Genomic DNA, 13,820 nt, shown 5'->3' on the forward strand with positions numbered 1-13,820 from the left:
ACGGGAGCGGAAATAGTTGCCCCCGCCCCATCCCCAAAATTAGTTATTGACCCCGCCCCTAAATCCCTCGTTTACATAGCCTCTGATCCCGCCCCTGAATACCATCGTCACCTCCAATCTCGCCTCTGTTCCCCCATTTTATAGGCTTAAAAATGTTTTTTTTTGCTAAAAAATGTTATATTTTGGGCTAAAAAAGCTATTTTTATCACTTTAAAAGCTTAAAATCTAGTTTTTTAACAACTAAAAAATTAAAAATCCATAATCACAAAACGACGAATCCAACGAACTTAAACATATACAATACAACAAATCCAACATTACAAAAAAAAAGTATGACATATCCAAAAATATATGATCAATTCACTATCGTATCGTCAGATGTTGTGAACTGGAAGAAAGTCAATAAACTCTAAAATTAAATAATGTATTGTCTATATATATTTTTATATTCAATATATATATATATATATATATATATATATATATATATATATATATATATATATATATATATATATACGCACACACACACTCACACACAAACAGAGCCACCGTAGGTGTAGGAGATGGAAATACCCACCCCCACCCACAGTCTCGAAAATAAAATGGGGTTTAATCCCACTCCCTCCCCGCCCCGAATTGTTTAAAAAATTAATCTTGTATGGAGTCAAGGTCCTATGGGAGTAGGGTCCAACAGAAGTTTTTGACATCCCTATGCCACCTCAAGGTCTATTTCAACCATGCGTCGACCTGAATCTGTACCGGGTCCATTTCACCCCAGGTCTATTTCAACCATGAGTCTATTTCAACACATATCTAAGCACTAGGTTGTACCGAGTCTATTTCTCCACACACACACATATAGCAAATAGGCATACTTGCATATAACACATACATTAGGAGTCACAAGGACTACAAGCACATAAAATATCCTAGTGTCCTACAGTATAGTGAGAAAACTCACCTCAGTTTACTGTTAGAAAAACATATGCTCAGGTCGTTGATCTGGAGAGTCCCCATGCTAAACAATCAAATAAAACCCAATTAATAATTGGGCCATAAACCATAACCGGGAATCTAGTTCATTTGTCCAACACCTAGGGTAAAAGACCATTTTACCCTTCCCTCACTTGCCCAATAATCGAGGCCCAAACTTTATAACACAAAAAGCCTAATTGTGGCCCAATCTCTAAAGGACACCTAGAGTCTAATATGGGCCCAAATCCAAGAAGGCCCAAAGCCTAACAATGGCCCAAAGTCAGAAGGGGTAAAAGCCCAACAAAGCCTAAACCCTAATAGTCCAAATATGGCTCAAACGAAAAAAGTCAACGAAAGTCAATAAGTGCTGAGTATGCCCCGTGTACTCAGACTTATGCCTAACGCACGCGGGTTTCGTCACACCCCCAAACCAAAACGGCAGAATCGTTCGAGGGCGGATGACTTCATGTAGTATCATAACAGTTGAGTAAATAGTAAAGAAATCAAACACAACCATCATAAATATAATTTAAAAAGTTACATAGTTGATTGTAATACATGATTCAAAAGAAATTATAATATGATGATATAACAAGTTTGAAATTTGACGCCTTAGCGTTCCTTCCCCAAAAACTGTGGTTTACCTGTATTACTGAATCCTTGAGAAATACAAGTAGTTTTGAAAAAGTGTCAACAATTAAGTTGCTGAGTTCATAAGCGTTTTTGTATAAGAATTATATGCCTTTTTTTATAAAGTAACTGAGTTTGTTTCTAGAAAATCCAATATTTACTACAAATGAATGGTAGTTGTTAAAAGTTCCAAAAACCGGAATGCATAAGTATTTTTCATACCTAAAATAGTGCAAGTAGATTTATATATGTATATATAATCACTAAGGCATTTGATAGCCCCGTAAATAAAATGTTTTAATACTTAATGTGAGTTTTATAACCGTACTATTGACTCATAATGTCTATCACAACGTTCTTCAGGCATCGGAAGGATATGACGTTTGTCAACCTAGCTGTAGCTAACAGTTTAGGTGCGGGATTGTCAATCCCGTATAGATCTATGCATAAGTATCACGTTCTCCCTACAGGAGATTATGGTTTATAACACGGGACTTGAAATGCGTACTTGAAAGTACGTGAAGTTGAATGTCTCACAAAAGTTTGTATCAAATAGATCTACGTATGAAAAGTCCTTTCTTGTAAATGTAAGTATTTCCTTTCTATAGTATTCATAGAGTGTAAGATATCATGAATATCTCGTAAACTATACCTATTATAATTTTTCAAAAGTGTGTTTCATTTGAATGATAAACCTTAGTATATTACCAACTTTGCATGTAAATTGTAACATTTGTAACAACATTATTTTACTTATTTAACATTTATACACAAAATGTAGATAAAGCATTATAAATTGTATGTAATGATTTGCATTTTAACATAAGTTTTTCATGCGTATCACATGTATTTTCCCCCTAAAATATAGTAAAAACATGAAAATATAAGGGTATGAACTCACAAGGGAAGTGTGATGATTTGAAGAAAACGAGACTTTTCTCGGGCAGTACTTCGACCAGAAAGTGGAAATTTTCTCGGGAGTTTCGGACCTTTGGACCTTCGTCGTAGCTTGGATATGTAACCGGGGCATCAGGGTAGTTTCGGGATGCTTAACACTGAGTAAAAGTAGGAAGGGAGAGTAGAATTGAGCACCTAAACTCAAGACCTTCGGTCTCTATTTATAGGGTGCAATTGTGGAGCTCACGTCGTGCGCATGGAGTGGCTCACGTCGTGAGTTCGATCTTATCCCCTCCGTAGACTCGACGCCTGATAGCCTATCTCTGGCACACATCAGTCACTAGCTCACGTCGTGAGCTTCAGGCTCACGTCGTGAGTCCTCTATTAGTGTGGGAATTTGTAACGCCCGTAGATCCGGGCTAGTCAATTAGAGACGTTAAGCGTCAAAAATGACTTTTTGATGGAAGATTATTTTGAAGGAATAATTTTAATTAAGTTATAGTATATGTTACAAGGTTTCCGTGCATATAAAGAACGCCGAAATCCGAGTTATAACGAAGCAGTTATGACATGTCGAAGTTTCGCGACAGAACCGGCACGACACAGCGCGACGTGAAAAGTGAATTTATGTTAGAGCGTTATTTAGCCTTATCAATCTAAATGAAAGTCGTAGAATACGTTAAACCATGAGCGTTCATAAAAAGAACGCCCAAATCTGACTTCGTATGAGGAAGTTATGATTTTTCGAAGTTTCGACTTAGCGGTATGCAGCCCGAATGCTCGATTTGAGACCGAGCAGTTTTTAGCCGAAACAATATAAATGAGAATTGAAGATATCATTAATTGTAGTAAAACGATAAAAAGATGGGCGAAAACGGACGTCGGATGAAGAAGTTATGATTTTATAACGGAATTTTCCTGTCCCGGCCTACTAAAAAAAAATAATAAAAATAAAGTCAAAATTAGCCGACGGAGTCTAAACGAAAGTTGTAGATCATAATCTCACCTACGCGGGGATATAAAGAGCGTCGAAAACGGAGTTCGTATGAAGAAGATATGAATTTTTGAAGTTTATTTAATAATTTCGATATTAAATTTAAATAAAAATTGGCTGATATTATCCATGGGGGGAGTCACCGGCCTTATCCCCGTTACGCCCCGCGTAACCAAAAATTACGCCCCGCGTAAATCGCAAATCCAGCCCCTATAAAAGGAAGTCGAGTGCAGCCGATTCAGTTGCTCATTTCTTCCCGTTTTCTCGTGTTTTTGCATCGTTTTTCGTGTAAGAAATATCCCGAAGCCCCGGTATCATTCCCGAGCCCCGAAGCAAGTCCCGAGGCCCCGAAGATCCCGAGAAATGCAAATCCCGAGTCGAAGCTCTACCCGCGAGGAGGCCGGTTTTTGTAGAGATCTTCCAGATCTGCTGAGAAATACTACTCCTACGAGCCGTAGTGTTGTCTGATCATCTTCTGATCAAGTGAGTGTGTGGTTACTTTCTTCTAACACATAAATATTAAGTATTTGATATAAAATACATGCTATGTGTATAATATAAAGTTGTTTATATGTGTGGGTGTATAGTCCCTTTCATAAACACGGGTATGGTACAAGTATTGTTTGAATGTATTAAGTATATGTTTGGGTGAGTTTGTAGTTACTTTCTTCTAACGCATAATTATGAAGTATTTTATACGAAATACGTGTTATGCGTATATATATTGTTGTTTGTATGTATGAGTGTGTGGTTACTCTCTTCTAAACACATAAATATAAAGTATTAGCTATGAAATACGTGTTATGCGATATATATAAATTGTCTATTTGAGATGGGCTTGGAATTGATGTTTTTATATGGGTGTTAAATGATTTAACTATATATGTAATTTATATCTACAAATATGTTGGATAGAACATGGGTAGATGAAATAGTTGATGTGTGTTGAACGAATGTGATAAGAGAAAGGTGAGGATATAATGGTGATGATAATTAGGTGATGAGAAACAGGTGATGATAATTAGGTGATGAGAAATAGGTGATGATAGAAAGGTGATGATAATTAGGTAATGATAAATAGGTGATGTGAGATGAGAGGAGATACCATAACCTTGACCGGCGATCTGGAAATTTGGCGATGTAGTCATCTACCAGAGTATAGATGGCGACCACAGACTATTCTAGATGACCCCGTGGAAACACCAGCAGGCTCATAACCTGTAGGTGATGAATTACGAGTCCAGGCGATGTTGTGGCTACATATTCATGCGATGATACTCTAACCCTTACTATGAATTACGAGTCCAGGCGATGTTGTGGCTATGTATTCATGCGATGATAGTCTAACCCTTATTATGACTAACTAGTCCAGGCGATGTTATGACTACGTATTCATGCGATGATCCTTAGGAACAAACATACAAGGAAATGTGATGTAAGGAGATGAGAGGTAAATATGATGTAGGAGATGACCCTTAGGATAATTCCTTAGGGAAGGTACTTAAGAAATAAATAGAGATAACGGGGATGGGTAATTAGGTTGATTGTTTGATGATTAAATATAATAATTATATTATTGTGGGTTGAAAACCCTATATGCTCACCAGGCTCCCAAGCCTGACCCACTCAGTTTAATTGTATCATAGGTATCGATACGAAGTTGCTTTGCACTGAGAGATTAAAGGAGATGTAAATCATTAGTGTAATTGAATGTAAGTTCTGTTTATGCTTATATGTCTGTATCGGAACATGACATCCCGAGGTTTTATTATTAAATGAAAATACATTCTCTTTGAGAAATGTTTTGATAAGTTATTATCATATCTTGTTTTGGGAACAAATTCCACAACCGTTTTCTTTAAAAGATTACTCTGATTTTATAAAACAAAGCATAAACAAATCGGTCTTTTCTGGCCGTCAAAATGTGGATGTCACAGTTGGTATCAGAGCATTAGTTTAAGCGAACTAGGAAATTGTAGGAAAATTTCTAGACTTAAACTTAGAATGCTAAGTAATGATTGTGAGGAGCGTGTCTAAAATATGTTAGGTAGTACACCTAAATTGACACAAGCACTAGTTTATTTTAGGAATGATGCCTAAAATGCTTTTATGTGCTAAATGTTTTGTGTGATAGCTATATTGATGTTATTATTTGTTCGGATCTATGGTCTGTTGCAGACCAGATCTGGAGACCTTACGTGTTTAGGATTCTAAGCGTACGGCTACGATATTAGAACTAGCATGTAAACGTTTCGGGGGTGATAAGGAGATTTATACGTTAATCTTAATTAAAGATTTCTTATCTTAAAATGCTTGCTTGGTACACCGAATGTCTGCTTGGATGTACAAGGGGTCATGGTGAAGACTCGTAGAGAAAGTGAGTAAATGGAGGAAATGAAGAAGGCTTATGATAGTGGATGACACCTATCAGAAGATATCGTAAGAGTGGTATCTTGCCTTTAGAGTATGTCTTATGAAATAAAAGTACTTTTAGAGGAGTACGATACGTCTAAAGTACACCTTCGATTGGCAGGATGATGGAACGATTGGTGAAATTCTTGAAGTTGTCTCATTGTCTGATATTCTCATCACTAATCGAGTTGAAGTGGAGTTGATGATTGAAGATTGAGCAATGAAGAAGTCCTAGTAGAGTCTAGGGAAATTGTTTATGATTACTTGGACACATTCGTATGTGTTAAACTGTTTTGTGATTTTCTTGTATGGTGACTTGGTCGACTGCAGGACAATACTTGGGACGAGTATGAGTAGGTGTGAAAGATAGTAGATGCATATACTACTGGAAGCACAGGACTCGCACTTGGATCAGGGAAGGTCACAAGGTTACCAAGAAGCTGGTGATTGATTCCATTTTATTCTGGTATGTCATTACCATTGTTTCGGTAATGACTAGTAAGATGGTTCTTGTTCCGACCCTATTGGTCATGTTTAAATTTGAGTTCGACTACGAGGAGTATGTTACGTGGTCTAGAGGACCAAGTTAGATGTAACATCTGACTGAAGTCAGAAGGTTGAAGTTAATGTGATTGATAGTATCGCGCTCGTTGTTAAAAGAAGTTTGCAGGTAGAAATGCTACATGCTGAAATGTGATTATATCACATTACAATATGAAGGAAGGTATATTCCATTCTGGAATTTAACTTCATTAAAGACCGAGTCTAAGCGTTGCATCATGCGATGAGAGGTCAGTAGAGCACGACCCATCGGTTTGTTACAAGAGATAAAGGAAAGTATTTATCCTGAGAAGAAAAAGGAGTCCATAATAAAGACTTATTTGGTAACTCGAGGGTTACGATTGAAAGTACAACATAGTACAAATAAGCAGATGCAAGATTGGGCATCGTCTGCGGTCAAGAAAGCCATAGAGTTAAAAACTCTTTCGAGGAAACATAGAATTTACGGTTATTAACTAGGATGAAGAGATAGCGTATGGAATCATTATACAAGTTCTATTTTCGTTAATGATTCCGGGAGGTAATCATCCTAAGGGGGAGATAATTGTAACGCCCGTAGATCCGGGCTAGTCAATTAGAGACGTTAAGCGTCAAAAATGACTTTTTGATGGAAGATTATTTTTAAGGAATAATTTTAATTAAGTTATAGTGTATGTTACAAGGTTTCCGTGCATATAAAGAACGCCGAAATCCGAGTTATAACGAAGAAGTTATGACCTGTCGAAGTTTCGCAACAGAACCGGCACGACACAGCGCGACGTAAAAAGTGAATTTATGTTAGAGCGATATTTAGCCTTATCAATCTAAATGAAAGTCGTAGAATACGTTAAACCATGAGTGTGCATAAAAAGAACGCCCAAATCTGACTTCGTATGAGGAAGTTATGATTTTTCGAAGTTTCGACTTAGCGGTATGCAGCCTGAATGCTCAATTTGAGACCGAGCAGTTTTTAGCCGAAACAATCTAAATGAGAACTGAAGATCTCATTAATTGTAGTAAAAAGATAAAAAGATGGGCGAAAACGGACGTCGGATGAAGAAGTTATGATTTTATAACGGAGTTTTCCTGTCCCGGCCTACTAAAAATAAATAATAAAAATAAAGTCAAAATTAGCCGACGGAGTCTAAACGAAAGTTGTAGATCGTAGTCTCACCTACACGGGGATATAAAGAGCATCGAAAACGGAGTTTGTATGAAGAAGATATGAATTTTTGAAGTTTATTTAATAATTTCGATATTAAATTTAAATAAAAATTGGCTGATATTATCCATGGGGGGAGTCACCGGCCTTATCTCCGTTACGCCCCGCGTAACCAAAAATTACGCCCCGCGTAAATCGCAGATCCAGCCCCTATAAAAGGAAGTCGAGTGCAGCCGATTCAGTTGCTCATTTCTTCCCGTTTTCTCGCGTTTTTGCATCGTTTTTCATGCAAGAAATATCCCGAAGCCCCGGTATCATTCCCGAGCCCCGAAGCAAGTCCCGAGGCCTCGAAGATCCCGAGAAGTGCAAATCCCGAGCCGAAGCTCTGCCCGCGAGGAGTCCGGTTTTTGTAGAGATCTTCCAAATCTGGTGAGAAATACTACTCCTACGAGCCGTAATGCTGTCCGATCATCTTCTGATCAAGTGAGTGTGTGGTTACTTTCTTCTAACACATAAATATTAAGTATTTGATATAAAATACATGCTATGTGTATAATATAAAGTTGTTTATATGTGTGGGTGTATAGTCCCTTTCATAAACACGGGTATAATACAAGTATTGTTTGAATGTATTAAGTATATGTTTGGGTGAGTTTGTAGTTACTTTCTTCTAACGCATAATTATGAAGTATTTTATACGAAATACGTGTTATGTGTATATATATTGTTGTTTATATGTATGAGTGTGTGGTTACTCTCTTCTAAACACATAAATATAAAGTATTAGCTATGAAATACGTGTTATGCGATATATATTAATTATCTATATGAGATGGGTTTGGAATTGATGTTTTTATATGGGTGTTAAATGATTTAACTATATATGTAATTTATATCTGCAAATATGTTGGGTAGAACATGGGTAGATGAAATAGTTGATGTGTGTTGAACGAATGTGATAAGAGAAAGGTGAGGATATAATGGTGATGATAATTAGGTGATGAGAAACAGGTGATGATAATTAGGTGATGAGAAATAGGTGATGATAGAAAGGTGATGATAATTAGGTAATGATAAATAGGTGATGTGAGATGAGAGGAGATACCATAACCTTGACCGGCGATGTGGAAATTTGGCGATGTAGTCATCTACCAGAGTATAGATGGCGACCACGGACTATTCTAGATGACCCCGTGGAAACACCAGCAGCCTCATAACCTGTAGGTGATGAATTACGAGTCCAGGCGATGTTGTGGCTACATATTCATGCGATGATACTCTAACCCTTACTATGAATTACGAGTCCAGGCGATGTTGTGGCTATGTATTCATGCGATGATAGTCTAACCCTTATTATGACTCACTAGTCCAGGCGATATTGTGACTACGTATTCATGCGATGATCCTTAGGAACAAACATACAAGGAAATGTGATGTAAGGAGATGAGAGGTAAATATGATGTAGGAGATGACCCTTAGGATAATTCCTTTGGGAAGGTACTTAAGAAATAAATGGAGATAACGGGGATGGGTAATTGGGTTGATTGTTTGATGATTGAATATAATAATTATATTATTGTGGGTTGAAATCCCTATATGCTCACCAGGCTCCCAAGCCTGACCCACTCAGTTTAATTGTATCACAGGTATCGATACGAAGTTGCTTTGCACTGAGAGATTAAAGGAGATGTAAATCATTAGTGTAATTGAATGTAAGTTCTGTTTATGCTTATATATCGGTATTGGAACATGACATCCCGAGGTTTTATTATTAAATGAAAATACATTCTCTTTGAGAAATGTTTTGATAAGTTATTATCATATCTTGTTTTGCGAACAAATTCCGCAACCGTTTTCTTTAAAAGATTACTCTGATTTTATAAAACAAAGCATAAACAAATCGGTCTTTTCTGGCCGTGAAAATGTGGATGTCACAGAATTCGTGTCCCGAACTTCGGAAATTCATATCTCTCGCATACGAGTTCTGATTTTGACGTTTTTTATATCCACGTGTAGGTGAGAATATACTCTACAATTTTCGTTTAGACTTCGTCGACAAATTTTGATTTTATTTTTAATATTACGTTTTTAACAGGTCGGGATGGGAAAAGTCCGTTAAGAATTCATAACTTCTTCATCTGACATCCGTTTTCGTCTGTCTTTTTACCGTTGTATTACTATTGTCGAGATCTTTAATTCTAGTTTAGGTTGTGTCGGCTAAATATCGCTCGACCTTTATTTCGAGTTTTTAGTTGTCTACTACTATTTCGAAACTTACAAAAATCATAACTTTCTTACACGAAGTCAGATTTGGATGTTTTTCTTATGTATGTTCACGGTTTAATGATATCTAAGACATTCATTTAGATACCTAAAGCTAAAAAGTATTTTATTGAGATTTCGCATTTTACGCTTAACAGTGTTTTGCTGGTTTTTCTGCAGATTTTCGATTGGTCGTAACTTCTTCATTATAACTCGGATTTTTGTGTTCTTTACATTTCTGAAAACCTTGATACGATATCTATTACTTTATGCAACCCAATTGAGACTTTTGAACATTTTATTCTTGATGCTATTTTTATTATATCAAAAGTAGATTACAATTCCTTGACTTTTAGGTCATTAAATTGACTTGAAATATCGGGTTGTCACAGGTTTAACCTAGTACGTGCAGCGTACTATGGAGTACGCCAAGCGTACTAATGGGACCCAATACCCATTTTCATCCATTTAAGTCCATAATATAGGTACCAACTCTTTCATGGTTCACCAAAACCAATCAAGATGACATTTTTATTCCCTAACAATATCGTATCTGCAAAGATCTAACATCCTAAGCCTCTAAGAGTAGCTCATACTCACAAGGATAACTCACGGGACCATATTAAGCTCAAAACAAGCTTTAAACTAGATCTAACACTTGGAGTCATCAATATAAGAGCTTTATGCCTTCAAATGCTATTAAAGTTGATGGAGACTCTAGATCTTTAAGCTGTAATCCAATCAAAGCTTCACCACCAAGATCTTCCTTCTTCAAAGAGTACCAAAATGCCAAAAGATTACCACCAAGGCTCAAAAACACACAGGAATTAGCTAGGGTTTCGTAGGGAGTCTGTAGAGAGGAATGAGGCTCATGATAAGAAGGTCCAAGAGAAAGATAAATTGTTTAAATAGGGTCCAAACCCTAAAAATTAGTGTTTATCCCAGATGTCCGTTTATGTGGTTACGTTACGCGATTACACTTGAGCCTTGTACGCCTAACGTACTCCCTGTACACCCAGAGTATACGGATTAGCCCATAATCCTCGAAACTTCAAATGGCCATAACTTATTCATTCCAACTCCGATTTCGACGTTCTTTATGTTGGGTTTTGAGCAATCTAACACTTCCTAAGTGTGCATGCAACCCTAATAAACCTTGGATCTATGTTTGTCTAAATACATGCAAAATAATAATTTTCCAAGGTTTATAACCTATCTAACATGGCATGGGGAACATTTCAACATAAAAGAGTTAGAAGAGATTACATACCTTTTGGTGAGTTTGGTTCTAAGGAGTTTGAGGGCCAAGCACCAATAGTGTGAATGCCTCAAATGGAATCACAAACACCACAAACTCTTGGAAAACTTTGAGAGAGTATACACCTTGTATAAAATCGGCCACACACATGCACACACACACACTAGTTCACTAGTTTTCTCTTAGGCTCCATTTCATGCTCCATAAGCATGCTTATATAGTGTGCATGGTTAGGGTGAAACCCTAATAACCCATGTCTTTTCCTTTTCCAAGGATCCATGGGTTAAAAGCTCCATGGATCAACCATGGACTTCCACATAAGCCTAGCCCATTAACAAATGAGTATTAGCCCACACTATATAAAATAAATAGCCCATAATTTAATTAGTATTCCTTTTAATCTCTAAATTAATTCATAATTAATTTAAGACTAAAACTAATTAAATAACGTAACTTCATATTAATATATTATAACTCATAATATATTAATAAACATATGTGTATAACTCTCATAAAATTATCCATAATAGTTTGGATGAGATGCAACCCAAATGGACCATGCCGGTCGGGTCAAGTATATACCAAATAAGTTATGGACTTAGACACCTTATCCAACAGACTCCCACTTGGATAAGTCTAATAACTATATTTGCCTATAACTTCAGGAACCAACCAACAATCGTAGCTCTCGAAAACTCCCTCGAACAATGAAGACTTTGTCGAACTCTGAAGCGCCATTTTAGATAAGTGATCACATAATCCTCTGTTCTCATGATATCAGCCGGACAAACACATGGAACTATGTCTTGCTTATTGTCTAGCAGTTGTTTCTCGATTTTCCGATTTGTTTGACGAAGAACTTCACTGAACACATCGGTTTAGTTCTGACTAGGCCTGGTACATGGGTCAACACAAAATCATCGAGGGGCCTAGATATCGCTTCTATTTCTAGAAGGAACAGATAAACTTCGACTGATATGCTTGTTCTACTACTTATTGAATTGTACACAAAGGCACGTTTTATAAAATCAAGTTACTGATGCGTTTACGTGCAATCAATGCACAACCAACTCATAGGTAACAACTCATATCTCTAGGTTTAAAGATTCATATGATGTTATCGTCTCACGATCACTCGAGATAAATTCCATGAAGTGATACAAGTGAGCGTGGGTTTATACCAATACTCATAACTTATGAGTACTCATGAATGTTGCAGCAACCATTGCCATGTCTAAACACCTTTAAGGCATCTACAAACCCAATTCATGACAATCTTGATTCATACCTACTTCCGACGTATGATCGATTATGGAGGTTTGAATAAATTAATTATTCTGGAAGTCAAAACATGCAAAACTGAAACAATAGTAAATAATTGACAATGATAGTAACACTTTACTCATAAATAAATCACAAATTTTATTCATCATCAAACGTCGATTACATTTTACAAGTTTCAGGAAAACTATCTAATCTGTAAAACTAATATCGTCCCTCAGCCCGATGCGTCTCGCATGCTGAAAATGCTTAACCCTCGTCAGTCCCTTCGTAAGGGGATCTACAGGATTCTCATCCGACGATATCCTCCTTGTCACAAGGAGTCCTTCTTCAATCTTGTGTCTTATGAAGTGATATTTTCTGTCAATGTGTCGGGATCTGCCATGATCTCTTGGTTCCTTGGCTAAGGCAACCGCACTATTGTTGTCACAGAAAATCTCTATAGGTTCCTTAATAGCTGGTACAACTCCAAGGTCTCCGATGAAGTTCTTTAGCCATATCGCCTCCTTCGCTGCTTCACTCGCTGCTATATACTCTGATTCACAAGTCGAATCAGCCACCGTCTCCTGCTTGGAACTCTTCCAAGAAATTGCCCCTCCATTTAAGGTAAAGATCCAGTCCGACTGAGAGCGGAAATTATCCCTATCAGTCTGAAAACCAGCATCACTATACCCTAATATTCTCAAGTCATCACTGCCACCAAGGGTAAGGATCCAATCCTTAGTCCTCCGCAGGTACTTGAGAATGTTCTTTACCGCGGTCCAATGAGCCTTGCCAGGGTTCCCCTGATACCTGCTGACCATGCTCAAAGCAAATGCCACATCAGGACGGGTACAAGTCATAGCATACATGATCGAGCCAATTGCGGAAGCATATGGTAATTGGCTCATCTCAGCTATCTCTGCCTCTGTACTCGGACTCTGAGTCTTACTCAGTTTGGTATTGCTTTGGATCGGTAAATCTCCTTTCTTGGAATTCTCCATGTTGAACCTTTTTCAACACCTTATCCAAGTAGATACTCTGACTAAGTCCAATTAGTCTTCTACTCCTTTCTCTTAATATCCTTATCCCTAGGATATAGGTAGCCTCCCCTAGGTCCTTCATAGCAAAGCACTTCCCAAGCCAGGACTTAACCTCCTGCAAGGTTGGGATGTCATTTCCTATGAGTAGTATGTCATCCACATACAATACCAAGAAGCTAACTATACTCCCACTAGCTCTGACATACACGCAAGACTCATCTTCGCTTCTCAAGAAGCCAAACTCTTTTACCTTCTCATCAAAACAAAGATTCCAGCTACGAGATGCTTGTTTTAATCCATAAATGGATTTCTCAAGCTTGCATACTCTATTAGGGTACTCTGCATTGACAAAACCCTCTGGCTGATTCATGTACACATCCTCAG

Source organism: Lactuca saligna, chromosome 1 (assembly GCF_052625555.1).
Source record: "Lactuca saligna cultivar CGN05327 chromosome 1, ASM5262555v1, whole genome shotgun sequence".
NCBI lineage: Eukaryota > Viridiplantae > Streptophyta > Magnoliopsida > Asterales > Asteraceae > Lactuca > Lactuca saligna.